This window comes from Anguilla rostrata, chromosome 19 (genome assembly GCF_018555375.3).
Source record: "Anguilla rostrata isolate EN2019 chromosome 19, ASM1855537v3, whole genome shotgun sequence".
Classification (NCBI taxonomy): Eukaryota; Metazoa; Chordata; class Actinopteri; order Anguilliformes; family Anguillidae; genus Anguilla; species Anguilla rostrata.
Genome location: NC_057951.1, coordinates 11,687,329 through 11,709,828, shown reverse-complemented (window position 1 = coordinate 11,709,828; position 22,500 = coordinate 11,687,329). Strand labels below are relative to the sequence as shown.

Genomic DNA, 22,500 nt, shown 5'->3' with positions numbered 1-22,500 from the left:
TGGTTGCCTTGTACTTTCAATGAAGGCATCACCTTTGACACCACGATTTGAGAAGCGTTAGGCAATCGAGCCATTTCCCTCACTGAAGGTGCCACAAAAAAAAATGGGGCACAGGCCTCACCTTCCTGCTTGCCGCCATGCCAGTCAGATTTATAGGCAACACGGCCTGTCAATCATTTACATACATAACCCTATGCATGCTGGGAATCCCTCTGCTCTGTCATCGGCTAAAACTGCTCATATACTTTTAGAAGTCTGTCCCTCATTTAACCCGGGTGTTTCCATCTTCCGATCACTGTTTTCCCGCCACGGTCTTTCTAAATCTGAAGTGAGTTCTTGGGAAACGAGCACAGAGAAACGGCTCTTTTTGACGCTCAGGGTACAAAGGTTAAAGTGTTTCCATTGGTGGAACCTTTTAAGGAAAAAGGTGCTTCTGATTACTTAAGTCCATGCCAAATCCAAAGCCAAACAAGACGCCAAACAACCCCCCCCACCCCAAACTACAACAGTGAGAATGAGCAAACAACCCCAGCTACACTACAGCAGAGCGACAGTAAAACCTGCCGCGAGTGAACAGCATCTTTTGTCTGACGTGCTGGTAAAGGGGGAGGGGGGGAGACAGAGACAGGTCGCGGCTGCGCAGGGGTGCAGACGGAGCGCCTATCGGCTGTCCCGCCCTTATCTGCGCTGCTGTTGACATTCTGAGACCACGTTTTGGTGGAGGGGGGGGGGGGGCATACTCTGCGGGTGGGAGGCGAGCGTGCCAGCTGATCCGGCCCGACTGGAGGCCGCCATTCCATAAAGACGCATTAAATCAAATAAAGCCTGTTTTATGTTCTTATTGCCTCCCAGCCACAGCTGCGGGGGAGGGAGAGCGCCGTCCCGTCCCCCTTTTACCCCCTCCTCCTCTTCCTCCTCCTCTTCTCCCCCCTCCCCCCCCTTCTTCCCGAGCGCTGTCCCTGCCGATTCAACATCGCTGCTCTTAACGTGTAAAAAAGTTCAAATCTAGACTTTAGCCAGAGCCGGTGTCACGCGTTGTTATTTACTGAGATGTATTAGTTCCACACCGCTCCCCTCCCTCATGCCCCCCCACCCCCCCCCCCTCCAGCTGAGGAAGATGAAAGGCCGGTGCGCGGCCGTGGAGACGGCTCGTCTGCAGCCGACGCCGCGGGAGAGGGAGACGGGCGTGGCGGAATACCGCTGGCGTCAGCCGGGACCCGGGAACCAGCCGGGCCGACGGTGCCGGACCTCATTAGGCAGCACCTGACCCCCGTGGACGTGACGCACGGCTCGGTCTGACCCCCCTCCCCCCCCCATAACAGATACGGATCGCGGCGCCGTGTTCCTCCCAGGTTCCCCCTCAGCCTTAGCGCGCCACAGACACAGACACACAGATAAAGGCTGTAATAATGTGACTGTAATGACTCTTCACAGGGTTTCACAAGATTCATTTCACCTTCACAAGACTCACCGCTTCATCATAATAATAATAAAAAAGTTAAAAGGAATTACATGTGAATAAAGTATTTTTTAAAAATGTAAAAAGTATCTAGGCCCAATTTTATACCCACTGAAAATCCTGCAGAATAAGATATTGTTTGTAGAATGATGCAGACAGCACACAGCATGTTTCAGTGCGTCTGCACTACCTGTCTTTGGAAGGTCATAATCTTATTTTAGAGAAATTAACAGGGACATTTCGGTCACATTTCATTAAGCATTCACACATTCGTGTGTGTGGGGAAAATGCACAGCTGCTCTATGAAATCAGTGTGAGTAAAAAGGACAGGGTGCTGCCTGAACAGGTGGTGTGAGGTGACTTCCTTACCCTGGTCAGTTACGCAAAAGTGCTTAAAAACATCAATGGAGCGCTCGGGACAGATTATATGGAGTCCTCGAGTGTGAGTGCAGACACCAGCGTGGCTCTAATTTGTGTGGTGAGAACTGGGGGGGGAATCTGGACTATTTAGACCCTAATCTCTTAATGAAGGCCCAACTAGCCAAACCGGGTTCAGTGTTCAGCAGTGCTAATGACGCTAAATGGATATTTGAATCTTCCCTAAATTGTCTAAATCCCATGCCTGTTCTAAGGTCCAGGACATAGCACACACACATACCACACACACAGACACACACAGGTGTGTTTACCTTACTGGTGTGGAGAGTGGGGGCAGGTGTCCCGCCCCAGAGCCCTGGAACAACAACAACCCTCCCCCCCCCCCACCCACCCCGGCTGTCATTCCTGTTCCACCTGTGCCTTCCTTCCACTGTGGAGGCTCACTCCCCCCCCCCCGGGTTGGGCCCTCAGCTGTCGGCCGGTGGAACAGAAAATTAAGGCCAGGAGGGTATTTTTAGGGCTAAAGTAAACTGGCTCCTCCAGTCACGGGCCTCTGAAAGGAAGCAGTCAGGATGGAGAGCGCAGCCTCTCAGGCCTAAATTACAGAGCGCCAAGGTTCTATTTATTTATTTTTTTGGGGGGGGGGGGTGTTAGGACACCCACGCAGGAAACCGCTGCAGGTACCTCTCTTTCATGTGCCCCCCCACCACCACCTGCCCTGTGCTGTTATGCAGTTCTATTTTTAATGCTATGTTTGTACATGCCCCACACACCAAGCTCCTCTTTTCTCTTGGGCATTAGTCACTGAAGGGCAGGGTCATATAAAGTAGCCATTACTGACGGCTAAGGACATAGACGACATTTAACCCTGGCTCCAATGAGATCACACTGGACACAGTAACCATACAACACACTTTCACAAAAACACTGCCTTATCCTCCGCGCCTTGCGTAACGCAAGCTAAGGCCGCCTGTTCTAATGCTCAGCATAATGTGGGCTTCAGATGGGCCGTTGGGACCCAAATTAAAAATGACTGTTAATATTGGGAGACTGCGTCCTCTCATAAGGGTCTGCCCTCCTGTACCGCTGGGCCTCTCTGAGACAGACAGGCTGACTGCAGAGTTAGTGAGGTCAGGTCAGGCCCTTGGGATGCTTTTAATATGCTTAAGGGTTGTTTTTAAAGCCACATCTTTTACGTACATGCGCACACATTTAAGGACTGACAATAAAATTGCAGCTGCAACTTTACATCTGGAATTGTAACATGAAAGACAGGGAATTAAAAAAAAACCAAAAACAAACGTACAAACAAATTACTCTCAAGGGAAAGGAAACCAACAAGCAACATCACACTATCACTATGCTAAGGAAAACACTGTTTGCGTGTATATTTTGGAACAACTTCAATCGCGAACGAGGAGAAGGGAGAGCGGAGGACGGAACCGCAGATCTGCTGCTCGGGACAGAGCCGGGCGGAGGCGCACGCAGAAGGCCGGTACACATTCGGCTTTTTCGGTTGCGCCCCTTGCCATGATCCCGCTTTAAATATGAGCTTGAGCGTGAATGTTGACAGCAGCGAAGCGGCGGGTAGGTTAGCAACGCGCCACGTAGGGCCTGATGGAGGGGGGGGGCCTGCCGCCTGCCCCGCGCCCCACCCCGCACCCCCCTGCGCTCAGCAGGCAGCTGGCAGATAGATCAAGGTATATATCTGGCAGCCCTGAACACACACGCGGGGACAGGTGGTCTTTCAATCGGCCACGAGGCTGAACCCCTCTCTTTGTTTCAGCCCATCTGGACACTGCAGGCAGACAGGCCTAACAAGAGAGGGGCTGTTTCCACCAATTTACCTTACTCAAAAAAAAAACTGTACCTTCTCTGCGTTTTTTTTTTTTTTTGGAGGTGGAGGAGGGGGATGGGACGTGGGGAGAAGAGTGGGGGTCTGGAAGTTAAATCGCAGGCTCAGCTCAGGAGCAGACCTGACCGTGACAGACTGAAGAGCAGTTTAAATAGCTGGGAACGCAGCGATGCGTCCTGGCGCAGCTCTTCCTCGGGACGGTTCCTAAACCCGCGATAATAAACAGAGGAATCTCAGAATACGACCAATGGGAACGCACATTAAACAGCATCTGACAGCCATTAGCAACATGATGGCATGAACCAGTAAAACACGGGGAAACTATGCACCGCTGGTTGGGTGGATTTTCTCCATATATTTAAGGGCCATTTAATAACGGTCAACCCAAGCCTAGCCATGCCCAGCGCAACCAGCTGAACATTAACCAGCACACACCTCAGAGAGGCCCACGCGTCCATTTATTTAACATCTTGCGAGTTCTGGTGAAGCCAGTAATACTACAACAGCACAAAAGAAAATATTAACTTTGAGCACGAAGCACGATGCTTATCATTCACACACCCTGCGGATACACGTGTTCGAATAACAGGATACGTCCGAAAGGCCCTGTCTGCATTTCCTGAAGTTTGCTGAAGTAACATTGCTCACCCGTTTCATTGCCGCCATTGTGCTGGCAGAACTGAGCGTCCCCTTGTCAAAGATGTAATTACAGACGTCACTGCGCCTCGTGAGGCACATACCTGCTACACTCACAGCGGACATCGCATCAAACCGGCGGAGAGGAGAGGGAGAGCAGGGGAGGGGCGAGCCGCTAACAGCTGTAACCTAACGCACGTCTCACGTTTCTCTTTCGCATAAAGGGCGTTTATGTAAAGGCCAATTAAACGAATAGGGCCGGGGCAGGAGCGCAGGCCTGTGAGCGGTGTTTGCTCAGGGCTGTGCGGCGATGGCGGCGGTGGCCAGAAGCTGCAGAACGGCGCTGTGTTTTGGAGAGAGGAGGTTCACGGGCCGGGCTGGTATTTTGCACGCGCGGGAGAGATGGCCCCTCGCAGCTGTGCAAACCTCGCAGGAGGCAGGGGTGCCGCGCGAGCGCCTCCGAAAACCGTGCACACACGGTCCCCCCCCCCCACACCCCACCCCGACCTCGCGGGCCCATACGACCGCCCCGCCGAGCCCTGTCCAAAACCAACACCCCCCTCCAGCCCCCTCCTGCCCCCCCGGCCTCCACACCTCAGCGGCACGTGCCTCCGTCCCACTCGCGGCGCGGCGTCCGAATCGAACCCGGGACCCCGGAGGCGCGCCTCTGCTCGGCCCCGCCGCGCCCCCTAATGAAAACCTGCGGCCCGCCAGGACCGCTGCTCGCTCCTCTTCCAGGAACTCTCTTTGTTTTCCCTCTAGTTAACAGTCAGGGACCGGCGTGTGGAGTTTAGGGGGGGGGAAGGGAAGGGGGGGGGGGGTTCAAACGTTCAAGCAAAGTATAACTGAGAGTTCAGCCGGAATGAGAAACAGAGGACGGCCGCGGCAGCAGGCCCCAGCCCAGCGCTCTCTGCGCACAGCGAGGCCCTCTGTTGTTCCTGCGCTCTCCAGCACAGGGGAGAGAGAGAGAGAGAGAGAGAGAGGGAGGGAGGGAAGGAGACAGAGCGAGAGAGAGAGGAGGGAGGAAGGGAAGGGAGAGAGAGAGAGGAGGGAGAGAGAGAGAGAGAGAGAGAGGAGGAGAGGAGGGAGGGAGGAGAGAGAGGAGAGGGAGGAAAGGAGAGAGAGAAGGAGGAAGGGAGAGAGGAAGGGGAAGGAGAGAGAGGGGAGAGGAGGGGAAGGAGGAAAGAGAGAGAGAGAGAGAGAGAGAGGGAGGAAGGGAAGGAGAGAGAGAGAGAGAGAGGGAGGAAGGGAAGGAGAGAGAGAGAGAGAGAGATCAGCTGGGAGACGGGCAGAGACGTCTCCTGCTATCATCGTCTCTCACTGGGGATGAATGATAGCTCACATCGGCAAAACAACGGTGGCATGCACATCGACACAAGCGTGCCAATGAAATGCTTAATAAATAACAATGAGATATATTTTTCCCCCTTCCAGCTCGATTGATAAAGGAGATGTCACAGCTCGCCGCTGGATAAAGCAGGCCTTAAAAATGGGCTCAGCTTATGAGCGCGCCAGCTAATGAGCGCAATGTCCTCATAAAGGCCTGGATTCAATCCACTCCCGTTCTCACAACTTTGACTCATGATTGAATTCAAGTTAGAATCCAGCGTTTTTTTTGTTTTTTTATTCCCCCCCCCCCCCCCACCCCCAAATTTTAGCAAGTTCAGCCAGACTGCGCTCGCGAAGAATAAATCCAACACATGCGTTTAATCGAGAGTTAAAGCTGAGGACAGACGCTGAAGGAATTCAGGTCAACGCCGCAGCGTAAGGTCGGAACTCATTTTTTTTGTTGTGTGCGCACGAAGTGAATGAAGATGAATAAAAGAAAATGACGAGAGAGAAAGAGAGGGGGAAGAGAGAGAGAGAGAGAGAGAGAGAGAGAGAGACAGAGGGGCCAGGCAGCCTTCAGCCGCGTGCCCCCCCGCCCCTCACCGAGCTGCTTTTTCACTTTCTCTCGTACGGGGCCCATAACAACGGCCCTCTTATTGCAAACCATTCATCTGGTTTATGCCACCCTGCGACATAAATCACAGCCCCTAATAACCCGGCATTCTTCTGCCCCGGCCCGGCGGGCTGGAGACCAGGCCAGGCCCCATCACAGGGCCCTTTGTCTGCGCGGGCCGCGCCGGCGTCCCGGGCCGGTCCATCTCCACACGGGAGGGGCCCGTAACCCACGGGAGACATCTTTAAAAAGATGGTTTGGGGAAAGGGGGGGGGGGGCCGGGTGTTTAAAGCAGAATAATGAATATAACATCTGAAAACACAATAAAATCAACCCCCCACAAAAAAAAAATGGTTCCCATTATAGCCAAGGAATTGAAAAGACAGACTGGCTGAACAGAAGTATGTACACAAGGTGCCCCCCTCCTCTCTCTCTCGCTATATATATACACATATATATATAGGGGTAGCATAGCTTTGAATGGCCCTTGTAGCAAGGGAAGGAGAGAGATCTGCTCCTGTATCAAGCCGTCTTGTCACTGGCTAGAAAGCCACTGTCATCTGGATTCCGAATCCAAATGGACCAATCATGTGTTGTGTTACTGTGGTGCAACATACGAGCCTGGGCCTGAATAAAAGCGACTTGGTCAGTCAAGCCCACTGCAGTAAAGAACTGGGCACAAAAAGGTGCTCTGCTCAGAGTCCTGGTGTAGAGGGAGGCAAAGAAGTCTACTTTCAAAACTAAACAACTCTGACTCATTCACTGTTGAGTAATGAAATTCCCGCCCTGCCGCCAAAAGGCTCTGTGCATTTGACTGCATATAGTATTATGCAAACAGTATTTGTAAGCCTGGTCTGGTGCGTGATGTCATCTCCAGGATAGCTCTGGCCGTTTGTGCTCCTCCCACTTCCCTGCCTGACTGACACCCTGGGCCTGATGCAGAGAGGCAGGAGGGGAGCCATGGCGATGGAGACATGACATCACTTTTCGGTTCAGAGCACCCATAGGGTCAACCAGGATGATACACTCAGAATTTCCCCCCTCCCGTACTCCCATATTACATTCCATACTGAAATGTATCTTCACTTTCACATTTAGCTCTGACTGCACCATGATGTCATTCGATTTTCTTTCTCTTTCTTTTCAAGGGCAGGCAGTAAAGCTGGTAATGATCCCACAGAGAGAGGAGCTCTGTGGCTCCTGCACTTGTGCGCTTTTAGCCATCTGCAGGAACTCCAGGGGCTTTCCAAAGACTTTGCCTCCATTTCTTTCACGTTGCTTTTGGTTGTTTCTCATCAAAGCCACAATGGCTACCCTGAAGACGGAAGCAGAGACCAGGGACCTGCCATTTCGCAAGAGCACAACCGCCATAATAACCGGTCCGGGCACAAGCGATCCCCACGGGGGACCGTGCGCTGTGTGTAATAAGTCTCTAAGCTGGTAATCGGCTGTAATTAGAAGGATCTTGGTGCATCTTCTCCACCTCAGGTGATCTGCACCAGGAAACCCTCGCTGCTCCTCGGTCTGTAATTAGAGAGCAGTCAGTCTGGTGCCTGTGGACACTGCCCCATCACTTGTCTGTTGTGTTTCTTTTTTTAATTATATATTTTTAAAAATACTTTTTGTTTCCTCCTCTACCTTTAAGCAGCCAGCTGCGCCACTAGAGGCAGCTGCCCTTGTGTTGCAACTAGGTGAACAGAACTGTGGCACCAATGACTAGACTCCACACTCTGGGCCACACAGTACTACATGAGAGCTGCCGCCCATTCATAGATATGCGTTTGTCTTCATAACAGAAAATGGAAGCCTGTGGATGTCTGATACGTTTTCTTACAGTTCAGTGCACGGCCAACAGCTAACTGCGTGGGTTAAGTGCAATTTGGACATAATAAACCAGACGTGCCTCGAGTGACTCATCCAATGCCAACTCAAACATAAGCTTCAGTGCTGTAATTAATCCATTAAATCTACTCACTTCAAATCACAGAGGCGGGGAGAGAGGACTCAATGGAGAAACACCCCCATGACACTGCAAAAAACAAAAAAATAAGCCAATCTTTACAAGCATTTTATATCTTGACTTAAAATCTTGACTTGTTCATCTAAGTAAGATGAACAGATTGCCAATGAGCTAAGACAATTTCACTTGTCAAGCAAAACACTTAAAGCAAGTTAATATTTTCTAATTGATAGAAAAACACAAGATTTTAAGTCTCATTACAAGACTAAAATAATTAAGACAGATGCATTTTACAAAGCTTCCATTTGAGATGGGTTCGTGTTCCCGTCAAATTTTAATGTCAGCAGGCCTAACACGTCTGTTGTTTTACATCCCCGTTGAAAATCTATTTGTAAACACAAAGACGCTCCTACAGACAGCAGGTCTGCTTCCACCAATGTGCATTTGCACTTTGAACCTGAGATTAGTTTACACCGAGCACCTGCGCACAAAATGACAGCAACCTGCAACCGCACATTACGCTCTTCCTGGTGAGAGCATACAGGAATGTGTCAGCCATTTTGGGAACATATTTACAGTCCTGCAATGACAGGGTGCGCCCCTGGTAAAAACGATCAGAACCTTGGAACCCCCTTGCCTGCCTTAAATTCTAATTATGTCAACACCTCTTTAAACACATTCGATTTTTCAATAAATTGAATGCAAGATTCATTCCTCTGCTACCCTGAGACTCAGAACCCCCTCCACCTCACGTCAGTCAGCACCTGCCAAACACTGGCCCTTGTTACCTGAGTGCCACTCACAGTAACCTGAGCTTCTGCAGCTGCCTCACTTTTCGGGAACCGATCGACGGGACGACCCAGAGACCGTCTTAGCGTTTACCCCCCTCCTGCTGGGATAACCGTACGGTTCCAGGGTTGGGTTGGGGGAGGGGGGGGAAATGTCCCTGCCCTCTTGGGCCTCCACTGTGGGGAACGGCAGGCCTGGACACGGCCGTGTAAATGTCAGCTTGCCTGTGCAAAACACAGCTCACAGCTCACAGCTCACACTCTCATTCTCCTACAGGATCCCCCATTAGAGTTGAGCATTTGGATCTGCTTAAAAAGCAGACAGTGCGATCTCCACGGTTACCCCCGTGAGTCATACCTACCAGCTGTTTTTGTTGTGCTGTTCACTGTTTTTTTGACAGTGAAAATAAAGACTTAAAAAAAGGTAAAAAGTAATATTGGAAATAGCACTGTAAAACACTGGATTTCATATTTGCACACAACGCAGTTCAGTTGGTGAACAGTTTGGCTCAGGGAGCAGACATGTCGTGGGGTAACCTCTGACCTATGACCTCTCACCCCTGCTCTGCTAGGTCACTGGGGAGGGGGAGGGGGGGCTGCACCTGGAGCATAATGCTCTTAAAGATGACCTGTGGGGCCAATCACAAGGAGACAGCCAGCATCCCTGTCCATCACACGCCTCCCAGTGTCCCTGTCCAATCACACACCTCCCAGTGTCCCTGTCCAATCACACACCTCTCTATACTGACGACCTGGGGCCCAGCTGTGAGCTCCGCCCCCTCTGCTCCTCACACAGGCGTATTTGCACACGTGGAGGAAGAGGAACACGGATGCCGCACACACCCGTGCCACAAAACACACGCTTTTTCCGACGGTAACGTTTTGCAGTTTCGCACATATGCTCGGGGTCTGTAAACTACGCCAGCGCTGCCGGGGCCCGAGTCACGGGGACCTATGACTAATCCGAGATGCCAGACCTGGTCCTGAGGGTTCCCCGCTGCTGCAGTCAGCGTGAAGTTAATGTCCCATTTACAGCGACCATAATGAACATAATGCAGCTAAATACGCAGCCACTTTCCACCATTAGCGGCCTGCACACATTAAAACTCGCTGCCCCCGCCAAACGCAATTACAACACTTACTGCTTAGTATGATTATTTCAGAGAAAAAAACTGTTGACAAGGCTGCATACTGTCAGCAACATCAAAATAGGAAACACGAGAGGGGAACTTGTGGAATTAATAAATGACAGTTACTCTGCCTTTTTGAAAGCAACAGTAAAAAGTGTGAAGATGGCATGAGCACGTTGCTGAAAAACTGTACCCTCCAATGCAGAAGAGACAAAAACATATGATTAAAGCTTATGGATTTGATGTAAGGAAAGAGAATAGCAGCAACCGTATCCCTCAAAACTGAAGATAAACGAGCTTCTTCACTTTGGCCAAGTGCTTAACTCATTTCACAGACTTCCATCCAAGTTTTAGTGCACTGATGGCAATTTCACACATGAATATGAATCATTTTACAAATACAAAGGCATGGCCTGCTAACAAATCCCATGCATCTTTTGTGCTATCCTAAAGCTATCCTAGTAAACATGGGCCTGTGATTTTTAATGACAGAACAAATTAAAAATGCTTCATGAAAGTCATTTATTATCATACAAAAGACTCAAGGTCAATTACTACAGGCTGATAAAGTAAAAAACAAACAAAAAAAAAACATGGGCGAACACACGGTAAGCAAATTCAAGGCTGAATAAACTGCAAAAAAATGATCAGCTGCAATCCCCTTTTCACCTCTCCAGCAGCTCAGCACTGCGTGAGGTAGCGAGCGCGTTCAGAATTTCACACGACTGTCTGAGCTCAGACCAGTCTGAAAGGGAAGAGGAGGAGGAGGAAGAGTAGGAGGAGGAGCCTGGGGCCGTGGGGTTATTAATGAAGCTGCTCTCTCTCTCTAACTCCTCCAGCGTAGTGGCGCACCACACAGCCCATTACGCAGTGCTGAGGCAGACAGGCGCGATGAGGCCAGACTGACAGCTCTGGCAAAGAGCCTTCCCAGTGTGATGCAATAGCTGCTGCGTTTCCTCTGATTTGTTCAGAGAGTGTGTGTGTGCTTGCCCAAGTGTGGGTGTGTGTGTGTGTATGCGTGCATGTGTGCATGTGTCTGCGGATTTGCATGTGCATGTGTTCGCATGTGTATCTGTGTACATGTCTATGCGTGTGTTTGTATGTTCATGTGTGTAATGTTTGCTTTGTGTGTGTGTGTGTGTCTGTGTGCGCCCTGAGAAACAACAGCAAACTGGATGCCCGAGGACAGTCCCAGCACCCCAAAAACAGTGACACATTAATCTCCTTCCAAGAAACCCCCACCAGCATACAGCACCGTCCGCATCCATCACTCCTCACATCGCTAACAAAATGAAAAGCTCCCCTGACGTCAGTGACAAGACAATTTATCGCTTGACGGGGAAAAATGTTTTTGCCAAACAGGAGCCTCTGCCCCTCCCAGACACCCACGAGACGTCAGGAAACAGGACGGCCAGTTTGGGGGAGCTGATGGCACTAGGTGGGGGGCGAAGGGGTCCCGTGTGCGTATGAACCGGGCGTGTCTGCGTCGACGGCAGCGAAGGCCCGAGGGACCAGGGAGAGAGGCAGTGAGTGACAGGGAGCCGGGTGAGTGGCAGGGAGCCGGGTGACTGACGCGTCGCTGTAATGGAACGCTCGACAGGCCCCGGGGACGTGCCTCCCGTCCCGTCCCGTGACTGATCCTGGAGATAAGGCGTGTGCGAAGAACGAAAACACAAAAGACGCACGAGGGAGAGGTGGGGGAGGGGGGGGGGAGGTGGAGGGCGTTCTTGGCTGTCTGAACGCAGAGAGGTACACAAACAAATATGGCACGCGTTACGGCGTCGGCTTTCAGCGCGCGTGGTTAGCGATTAACAGCCGGTTACAGCCTGTTTACTGCCTGCTTGTGACACCTTCCCTGCCAACATTCGCTCTGAAGTGCTAATCCAAATACCGCCCATGTTACGACAGACATTTTGGGTCGTTTCTGTCTCCCCCCCGAGCCTCCCGTACTTCTGGCGCGCTTACGGTAAGGGACGGATGAGGGAAGGGCACTACCCAAAACACAGGTCCTGAGAAACATACAACAATGTCCAGCAATCCTACAGGATACGCTTTCCCACATGCACCAACAACAGAGACCCGTCACAAAGATGCTTTATGGAGAAACAGAAGGGAAACTGGGCAGAAACCAGGGCTGAACCCCCAAAAGGCAAGTGAGTGAGCTTAAAAAAAAAACTCCCCAGTGGGGAGAAAAATACTTAAATGATGGAAGGGAAGAAATCCCAGGAGGAAGCCAGCTACAGAAGGGGAGCCCATCCTCTACTGGCCGGCCCAGTGTGTAGACACACACACACACACACACACACACACACACTCTCTCATACACATAACTCAAACACACGCACACACTCGTACATGAATGCACACACACACACACAAAAACTCACTCACACACACTAAACCACAAACATGCACATGCACTCTCATGTCCACACACACACACACACGCGCACAAAGAGAGGCCGAGCGCAGCAGTTGAAAGTCCACTAACAAGCTGCTCTTTGTTTTGCTTCCACAAATTACTGCGAGGTTTGCCGCAGCGAAAACTACACGAAGCGGGACAGAGAGACGGGGAAACCGCCGGGCCGGCGCGCGAGGAGCTTCTCCCTGACTGAGGCCTTCAGAGAGGAACATAATTACACAGGGGACCAGGAAACAAAGGGGGGATAAATCACAACGGCAAAAAGAAAATCGTGTCATCCCCAAAAACTGTCAGCGGGACGCCGACCCATGGGAAGGCATTAAAATGCTGAGAGGCTGCGAGCACTGACCGCTCTTCACATAACTCAAAGAAACACCCCACTCAGCAAAAACAAACATCTGCACTCAACACCGCTGAACGAGCGCGCTGTTTTTTTGGCAGAGGGGCTGTCCTGACACAATGCCTCTTGGTTTTGTTTGACTCCTGTTTATATAACTCGTGGTCACATGGAGCCGCCTGTAGCAGAAATGCGTGAAGCATCATGTAGGATGGAGCCATGTTTCATTCAATCAAACAATCATGGCAAATGTTTTCACCATAGGACAGTTTTACAATTAAACTGTCGTACAGCACAGAACAAAGCATGATTATTTAAAACAAATATTTAGACCTCAGAGTGCTGAAAAATGAACTACAAAAAATTTCTGAAGCCCCTTGACAGACCCGTTCAGAAATAGGGACGGTATTTATTTGGCATAACAAGGACAGGAGAGGACCAGGGACCCAAAACTGACATGTGCTGACACGTGGCGAGCCATTAAACAGGACTTGGGTACACAAACATGTCCTTGGGTTTGGTCAGCATTTCGCCCAATGGGGGAAAAAAAACAAGCAGTAGGGACTCTCAGAACATTCAATTCTCCTTTCATTATCTCTGGCACTAACGTGGAGCACAGAACGGATCCCTAAAACTGCGTTTTTAAAGGCTGCCGTAACAAGCCTCCGCCTTGTCTCTGGTACTTAAGGACCTGTGGTGCACCTTTAGGTAGAGTTTTAAAATAGCTCTGTCTTCTCTGCCTCCAAGATGCCATAAATAGAATGAGCTGCAGCGCAGGAATACGGCAGTGATTCAGTTAGCGAGTCGCACTCCGTGCCCTCAGAGCAGAAATCCAAAATCTAAAACCAATTTCCCTTTCTGACAACGTTACTGCAGTTATTTGCACACTCAAGACTACACGCATTGTGCATTATTCAGAATCCTCAGAGGACATCCCCCACACGCTCTCCCACACGGCAGCAGCTTCGACGGCTGTGAGGAAGTCTGGATTTTATTCATTCTTTTTTCTTTTCTTTTTTTTTTTTAAACCGCGGGGGAAAGTGAAGAAGACGAAATGGACACGCGCTCAGAATGCTAACTACTTCACTACTTCTTTTCCGAGCGGTCCTCCTGCAGCCCTGACAACTGCAGCAGCCTTCGGCTGAAGAACCGAAAGGCCGCGTTTGCTCGTCTAACGTTCACCAAAAAAAAAACAAAAAAAAAACCCTAAAGCAAAGATTTGTACTTCTCAGTCACTTCTAAAACGGGCTGAAGACAGAGCCCTTAACAACAAATGAAAGGCAGCTGGGTGTTGCAGGCCCAATATTATCAGCATTGCTGGTGACAGATGGAGACTGGAGCCACACCACAAGCCACAGAACTGCTCCTTTGCCTGTGTGGTTACCAGCATCTCAAGACATTTCCACACCATGTTTTCAGAGGTGTTCCTTTTCATGCAATATCTACACTTTATTATACTATTATTATAATGTTGTAAGTTGGTATTATTATGAGTGGGAGAAAATCAGTCCTGGTGCGGCACAGTGCCCACAGGTTTCTGCGGTCCTCAGTCAATCAGCAGTGAGTCAAGGCCTTGGAAACAAGATGGATGGGCTCTTCAACCAATCAGTGTCTTATGTTGAGCACTTGCATGCAGAGATGCACTGAAAAACATGAAGCACTCCTGGACTGGTGTCTATGAACCCTACTTTAAAGTCTCTTTTTTTGGCAAATGGCTGAAGTAAAGCAAGGCTTTTTGTTTTTGGTAGTACTTGTACGCATGCCTTTCCTTGATGGACCTACTGGAGCAGGCAGGTTCCAGCTCATACAGAGCTGGGAGACTCTTTTTTTCCCCCTTTTCTGTTCCCAGAAGAGAAAAGCGTCAAGGCAACGTTTGGGAGGTGACCATTCTGGTCTCTTGCAGCACTCTTCTCTAAGTCAGGGCCGGGACAAAGCGGTGCTATTGCAGCGGGGTGTGGTAAGGACACACACACACACACACACACCAGAAAAAGAAGAGAGGAACGAGAGGAGGAGGTAGACGGGAGAGTGTGAATGACGGCACGCAGACTCGCCTAAGTGATGTGGCAACGTACTACCTCAGATGACCTTCTCCCGGTTTCCTCCCTGCTCGAGTGCGTGAGGCTGACTGGCGGCCGGGCGGGCTGACTGGCGGGCGGGCGGGCTGACGTGCGAGCTCAATCGGACCTTTATTGTCCTGCAAGGCGCCCCGCCCTGCCGCCACTGTCGTGCCGCTCGCTGTCCGCTGCCATGACGACCCGCCGTGCCGGGAGGGATGGGGAACAGCGGCTTCTGCGCTTTCGCGCTGGGGGGACACGTCCGCAACTGCGATCTGAACCCCCCAGGTCTACGATCTTATTTAACCCCCCCCCTTACATACAAGTGAAACGCCTCCTATGAGACTTCATTTATGCATTTAAATCTATCCCCACGCTCCACTGTACCTCTCCTGCTACTTCGCTCTGAGAAGCTAATAAAAAATAAAAAAATAAATAAAAATAATCATTATTATTATTGTAAAATTAGAAAATAACAGCAATACAGACTCTTTCAACTGAAAAAAAAACAAGAGAATAAAAGAAGTTTCTCCCCCACTTGAGTGGAAGTGAAGAACAAACAGCAGCACAGACCGGGGAGAACGACGTAATGCCTGTTAAAACGCAGTTCTGGCTGAGCACAGGGGAAATCTTTAAATATCACTCTCGCAGGGCCATGGATGAGGTCAAGAATCTCAGCCATTTTCACCCAAACGATCTTGCCATCCTGCAGAAGGGCTGACTGTCAGGTTTTAAGGTAAAAGCACTGACGCTACGTAATGACTGGAAAGACTTAGGGAGTGACCGGATCGCGCCACCATTCTACTTAAGCACGAGGTTTTCATGTAGTTCTCGCTGGAATCCATTAAAAGTTCTAATAACCAAATGTACATAGCAGCAGTTAACAGCCTGCAATTACTGACACCATGGGCAAGCATTTTCAGGAGACTCTTCCCCCCCCCCCCCCCCCTTATGAATATATTCCTGGAAGTGGGGAAAAACTGTAGCCATAACATTTTACTTATTTTATTTAACCTTTATTTTACCCAGAGTAGGTTTGTTGCGTAACAAGGTTAAAAATACCACAGCGGCACTGCTGCTGCTGAGGTTGAGTTTACGGCCTGCGCGGTACGCAGATAGTTTGCTGATTAAATAACTTTCTCAGCCCCACCTTCTTTTCCATTCAGGCCGGGCAGTGCAGTCGCAGCCCTGAGTGAGGCCGCTCGGTCACGGACGGTAAATGAACGTGCAGACGGGGGATGTTTTTTTTTTTTTGGGACAGACTCTCTGTACGCATCGCTCACGAATCGCCGTTGGCACGGACCTCGCACGCTATCTCGCTATCACACACGCTATCTCTCCGGGGAGCCGCGCTCCTCCTGCCTCTCGAACCTCCGACGTGCCGCACGTCACCCGGTGCCCCCCCCCCTCCAGCCACCCACCACCAGCCCCCACCCTACCACCACTTTGTCTGCCAAAGAGCTACTCTGTCACTTACACTACCTCAATAGGAAAATGAGGGAGGAGGGAGGAGGGGGGGAGAAAAGATAGTACTGGAGGCAAAATAATTAAAAGATGACAAAAAAAGGAACTAATTTATGATAATATCAAGAAAAGATAAGTCAACAGAGACATGAAGGCTGTAAAGCTCGGGCAATTAACGAGCTACTCATAAAGCGGCGACGTGCTCGGTGTGAGTCAGCGTGCCGAATTAGAGCGTGAGCAACATCGGCTAACAAGACTGTTATTTTAGCTGCCTGACAGTTTCGTGTTGACTGCACAACTCCACCCCACTATATTGCTCTGAGTGTAATCAACTTTTTCCCTTCAGCTCAGAGCACCATGAAACCCAAAGGAAACCCTGTGTGTGAGTTAGAGAGGTGGCAATCTGAAGCCATGAAAGGGTTAAAGGTACTGCGGTCCTTCTCCAGTGAAGACGACCACTAATGAGATAATGCCCGGGTCCCCCTGCTGTCTCGGAACCGAGCTGAGCTGGGCTGGGCTGGGCCGGGTCGACCGCTCAGCAGACAGGAGCCCGGCTAACTCTCTGTGGCTGTTTCTGGTCACTGATACGAAAACAATCAGCCTTATCACCCAGCAAGAGGGGCGGGGCCCCTGCCCAAACCACCAAACCCCCCCCCCCCTCCCCGCCACCTCAACCACCACCTCCATCCTCCCTCTATAGAAGCTCACACAAGCTCCAGACAAACTCCTTCCCTCCCCTTCCTTCATACTCCACTCACAAACAACCCCCTAGAAACATGTTTTAATTTTTAATTTAACTTTTCAAGTTTAAGTTTGAATCTCAAAACTTGAGACTTCAACATTTTATATTACATTACAAAAAAAACATTAATGTATCAAAAGAACATAATGATAAAAATAATATATTAATATTAACTTCCTTAATTACTTCTGTTTTTATTTTGGGGGAGGGGGGCGAATACAAATGCCAAGTACCACTGCAAAAAACTGAAAATGATCCTAAAATAGCTCAATTTTCTAATGACTCTAGATGTACTGCCTGAATGTTGTTTTTGTGTGGAACGAAACATTACTTGCCAAAAGCACACGCACGTATTCTATAAATGTGTAAGTGTGGAAACCTCACAGGACATCAGCATGGCGCTTATGGACACCGCCTCTGGGGCATAATTGGTTGCTGCAATAAGCCACATGCTCATAACGAGTGGAGCAATCATGTCTCTCCTGGTAATACCATAATTACTTTCGCACGTCTGGCTTCTGACCTTTTGAGCTGGTACGGATACATTTCCAAGAACGCTACGTTCACTTTTAAAGCGGGGGGGGGGCGGGGGGAACAAGAATAATGTGGTACTCTTTTCTCCTTTCTCCTTTCTGCTGGGCTGGTCTCTGTCTCTCCAGTGGCAACAACAACCAAACAAACAACATTAATTTCCTTTTCTTTTTTTTCCCCCGTGTGCGGTGATGTGGCCTTGGCTTTGGCCCGGGACAGGGTAATGAGGGAGCAGTCACCAGCCAGAATGTTACATCCACGGCAATAAAACGTGGCATGAATAAGTGCTGCGCTGCCTTGGTTAGTCACTCCGGGAAATGATCACATATAAAGTGGCATGTTCACACACACAGACGCGCACACACACGCACGCACACGCATGCACGCACACACACAGACGCATGCACGCGCACACACATGCACGCACGAACGCACACACACGCACAGAAGCACACACACACGGACACGCAAGCCCGCACGCACACGCTCAAACAAATACACACACACACAGTCCAGAAACCATTCTTATACGCGTCTCTTCTTTTACACACAAGACCCCCTGGGGTGGGGGGGGAGTGCAAAAAATGTTCGTACCTCAGCACACTGAAAACAAACATTTCACTGGTGAAGGCAAAGGTCCACCGTTCCGATATGGATGCAATCAGTGACAATGAACACAGTATCATCCCTGGGCAAACACGCAGGAATGAAGCAAACACAGATCCTCGGGATCTGTTTGGGTTAGAGACACGGCAAAGAATGATGTCATCTGTGTCACCCATTGTTCACCCCTCTGGAGACGGGCCAAAAGCAAACAGTAATGGTCCAGGCCTCTCGAGCGCAGAGTCAATGGCCCATGACTGACTGCTTTCATTTCACGGGAGGGAGTGGTAAACATTTCGTACTTCCTCCATCTCTGCGGCCCGCTCTCCTGAACGCAAGACCCATCATAAGCGAGCAAAAGTAGTAGTCTTTGGCATCGCCGACCGTATAATCTGCAGGGTGGAGCGCGTATCGAGTTACTAAGCAACTTTTTTTTTTTTTTTTTGTCATTTTCTCAACGGCACTACGCCGTGGTCGTCGGAGCGTAACACGGTGCAGCAGGAGAGGCGGTTAACCTTGGCGGTCTGGGCCAGAGACAGGAGTCTGTCCTCGACGGCACCGTGGAAATAGCATCTGCCTTCATTCCCTCTGTGTTTACAGAGAAGGCTGGAAGGCTGCTTCATTGATTTCATGTCTGCCGGCATCTATTTCTGACAAACTATTTGGCCAGGAGTTCAGTGTGTTCTTTTCACAGTGGCATTTCAGCTGAGAGGGATGCGGAGATTCCAGACTCTCTCTCTCTCTCTTGCAGGAAGCAGACAGTAGATAGTTATTTGGCCTCTTGGAACAAATGAAAACATTTAAGACATTCTCGTCCAAGCATATATTGGAATAGCGCATCATATTTAAAAGCAAAAATGTAATAAAAACTTTTGAACCGATTTCCTGTGTGTTCTTTTACAGGTCGGTACATATTTTACATTGTTTAGCCATTGTTAAATAATAACTACTCAATACATGTATTCTTAAATATATGGTAGCATGTGTGGGAAATCTATTAATATGGTGATACACATACAGTTAGTGACATAATCTTTGGTGTATTTTTTTATTGATTTGGCTATGTACACCACAATTTTTGATCAAACTTCGTGATCAAGCAATTGGTGTGGTTGAAGAGCACATTCTTAGAATTTATTAAAGAGGCTCTTTGTGACCTACTCTAATCAGGACGGCGTAGAAATACAGCCATACTGTTTAACGCTCAGCCCCTTCGCTGCACCACTGCGCCAACGATGCCATATGCAGCACCTTCCCTGAGGTGAGGACACACACACACACACACACTTGCTATGGCAGGAAAACCGCAGTGTCAATCAAATGGAAAACGAATCCAGCGCTGCCGCGCGTACGTCACAGCAGAGCTGCTCTGGACCGGAGCTCTGACACTTAAGCCTGGGCACATTCCGGCCGTGTTTCTACACCGTTATCAGGGTCACGTACAGGATAATCAGACCCCGATGTCCTCATCATAATCTAATGAATTTGCCTTATGCAGCCCGGCGTCACAGAAAGAGACGCCGTGTCCCACAGACTGCCTGCTGCCCTGTCTCCTCTCGGCACGGAGGGGGAGCGGCGTGCGCAGTTTGAGCTCACAGGCTGAGATACAGGAGCCGGGAGCTCCACTGAAGGACCTGGAGGAGGAAACTTGATTCAATTCAACTCCAGCCCTTTCAAGAGTAGGTTTCCAGGGAATGTTTTTGTTCAAAATTCTAAGCCAGTGTTCGAGAACTCCATTGCTTTCAAATACCAGCAATGATTGTGACATCAGCATTAGAATGTACAGTTTATAACATTCTAATTACATATTTGTGATCTCAAACATTAGAGCGTGCGGTAAGACGGGACATTATAAAATCAATTAACAGCTCAGTAAATATGGAGGAAAAAAAAACTGGAGGTAAAATAATGGCATGCCAGACAAAAGAAAGGCCTTGTTATAATTCCTCTAATTCCTTCATATTACCTCACATAAATCATCCCACATAGTCTGCAGAATTTCACCGGTTTCAGCATCGCTCCTGCTCACAGCTGATGACTCAATGTTTAAAAATGGTGATGCCAGCGCAGACTGACAAGCGGGCGTGGCCCAAATCTGCACCTGCACCCCACCACAAGACCGGGACTGCAGCCTCAGCTGTTTTTGCCGTCCGAGTGCAACCTTCAACGCCCCCTCCCCCCTGACCCTTCACTCCCCCTTCATCATCGCTTAAACTAGCGCAGTCATGGAATTGATTTAGAGGCCCCTTTTTCTCAGTGAGTCAGCTGGCAGGCCTGTGGGAGGTGATGGGGGGTGTGGGGGTGGCCGGGTGGGGAGTTTCCAGCTGAGGCAGCAGATATCCACTAAGACCCGCCCCAATTCCGAGGTGCTGATTGAGTCCCTGACAGAGCATTGTGGGGGTAGGTGGTGTGCTATCCTTTCGCTCAGATTCAGCCCCAAATAAACCTGGGGCAAACAAGCAAACCTCCGGGAATGTGAAGGCCCCATTGTTCTCTGACCGCGGCTGGCTCGTCAGCCGCTAAGAGCAAAAGCCTTTTATAAGACAGAGAAGGCCTCCTGGTCTCTGACTGCGCCAGTGTGATTTACCGATGCCCTGCTTTAACTCTTAACCTGCCCTGGCGCCTCCGCCTCCCTCTCCCTGACTCCCTCTCCCCCGCACTGCAATGCATGGCAGGACACCTGATTGACAGGTGGGTGTGGCCTCAGACCGAGCGGCCTTGAGATGGCAGTGTTTCTCAACTACAGCAGACCCCCTTCACTTAGACCGCTTTCCAGCTGTTCTGCGTGGCATGTCCAAGCCCAGCTGCCCATTCCCCTCCCCCAATACAGACACACACACACAGGCATGCATGCACGCGCACACACACTCGCACATGCGCACGCACACACACACACACACACATGCATGCGCACACACACTCGCACACGCACACGCGCGCACACACACACACACACACACGTGGGGCACAGGTGTAGGCCTAATGACCTTCATGTGCAGATTGGTCTCAGTCATTGATCTCACGTTCAGCAGTCAACCCTCCAGAGAAACAGCGGGGCACTCAAAGTCAAAACAGACTTTTGAAAGGGCTACAGCAATTAGGAGAGGGGGACTACACACACACGCACGCACACACGCACACGCACACGCACACGCAAACGCACACGCACACACACACGCACACACGCACAACAAGCCTAATCTTATTAATTCTGTTTTGCTGTTGTATTTTCTAAAAACAAACAATATACTCTGTTAAGTAAACGATAATGATAACTGCAGTAAAACCACAAGCTTAACAACATAGAGAGAAAAAAGGAACACAAAGAAGGGTAAACAGAGGATGCGCTTCCTCCATTGTGGCTCTGTGAAAGGAAGAATTATGGGCTCTCACTTTCAGATTTCACTAACGCCTGATACCTTCGCTTTTTTCAGTGGGCTGTGGGTGCAGGGAGATGGAGAACCACTGGTGTGATGTGGGGAGAGAGTGTCTGACGCAGTAAATCTGTGTAAAAGTGTAAAACGGTAGGGCTGGCTGGGCCAGATTCACACTGACCGTATCAATATGAAGCACGCACAAGGCCATTAGACAACCGACAATACCAACCAGACACACCCCATCTCAGCTCCATTTCAAAGTTCAATAGCTCCCAGACAATAGGGCCTAGGACCATCAAACCACTGCTAGAGTGTTCACAGACAGCGGCCCCGAGAAGCAGAGCCTATGCTTGGGGCGCTACGATCCCGTGCAATTTTACACGAATATTTCCAAACCTGACTTTTATCCGCCGACCGGAAAAAAATGCAGCCGGCTAACGCTTTCAATGTTCAATAGCTCCCAGACAATAGGGCCTAGGACCATCAAACCACTGCTAGAGTGTTCACAGACAGCGGCCCCGAGAAGCAGAGCCAATGTTTCGGGCGCTACGACCCCGTGCGATTTTACACGAATATTTCCAACCCTGACTTTAAGCCGCCGACCGGAAAAAATGCAGCCGGCTAACGCTTTCAAAGTTCAATAGCTCCCAGACAATAGGGCCTAGGACCATCAAACCACTGCTAGAGTGTTCACAGACAGCGGCCCGAAAGCAGAGCCTATGTTCGGCGCTACGACCCGTCGATTTTACACGAATATTTCCAACCTGACTTTAAGCCGCCGATCCGGAAAAAAATGCAGCCGGCTAACGCTTTCAAGTT

At 50.0% G+C, this 22,500-nt stretch overlaps 1 long non-coding RNA gene across 2 annotated transcripts in view; it reads right to left on the bottom strand.

Moving 5' to 3' along the window:
• Positions 1–22,500, bottom strand: part of LOC135245676 (uncharacterized) — a 142,316-nt gene that overhangs the window by 28,149 nt on the left and 91,667 nt on the right. The window lies entirely within an intron of this gene.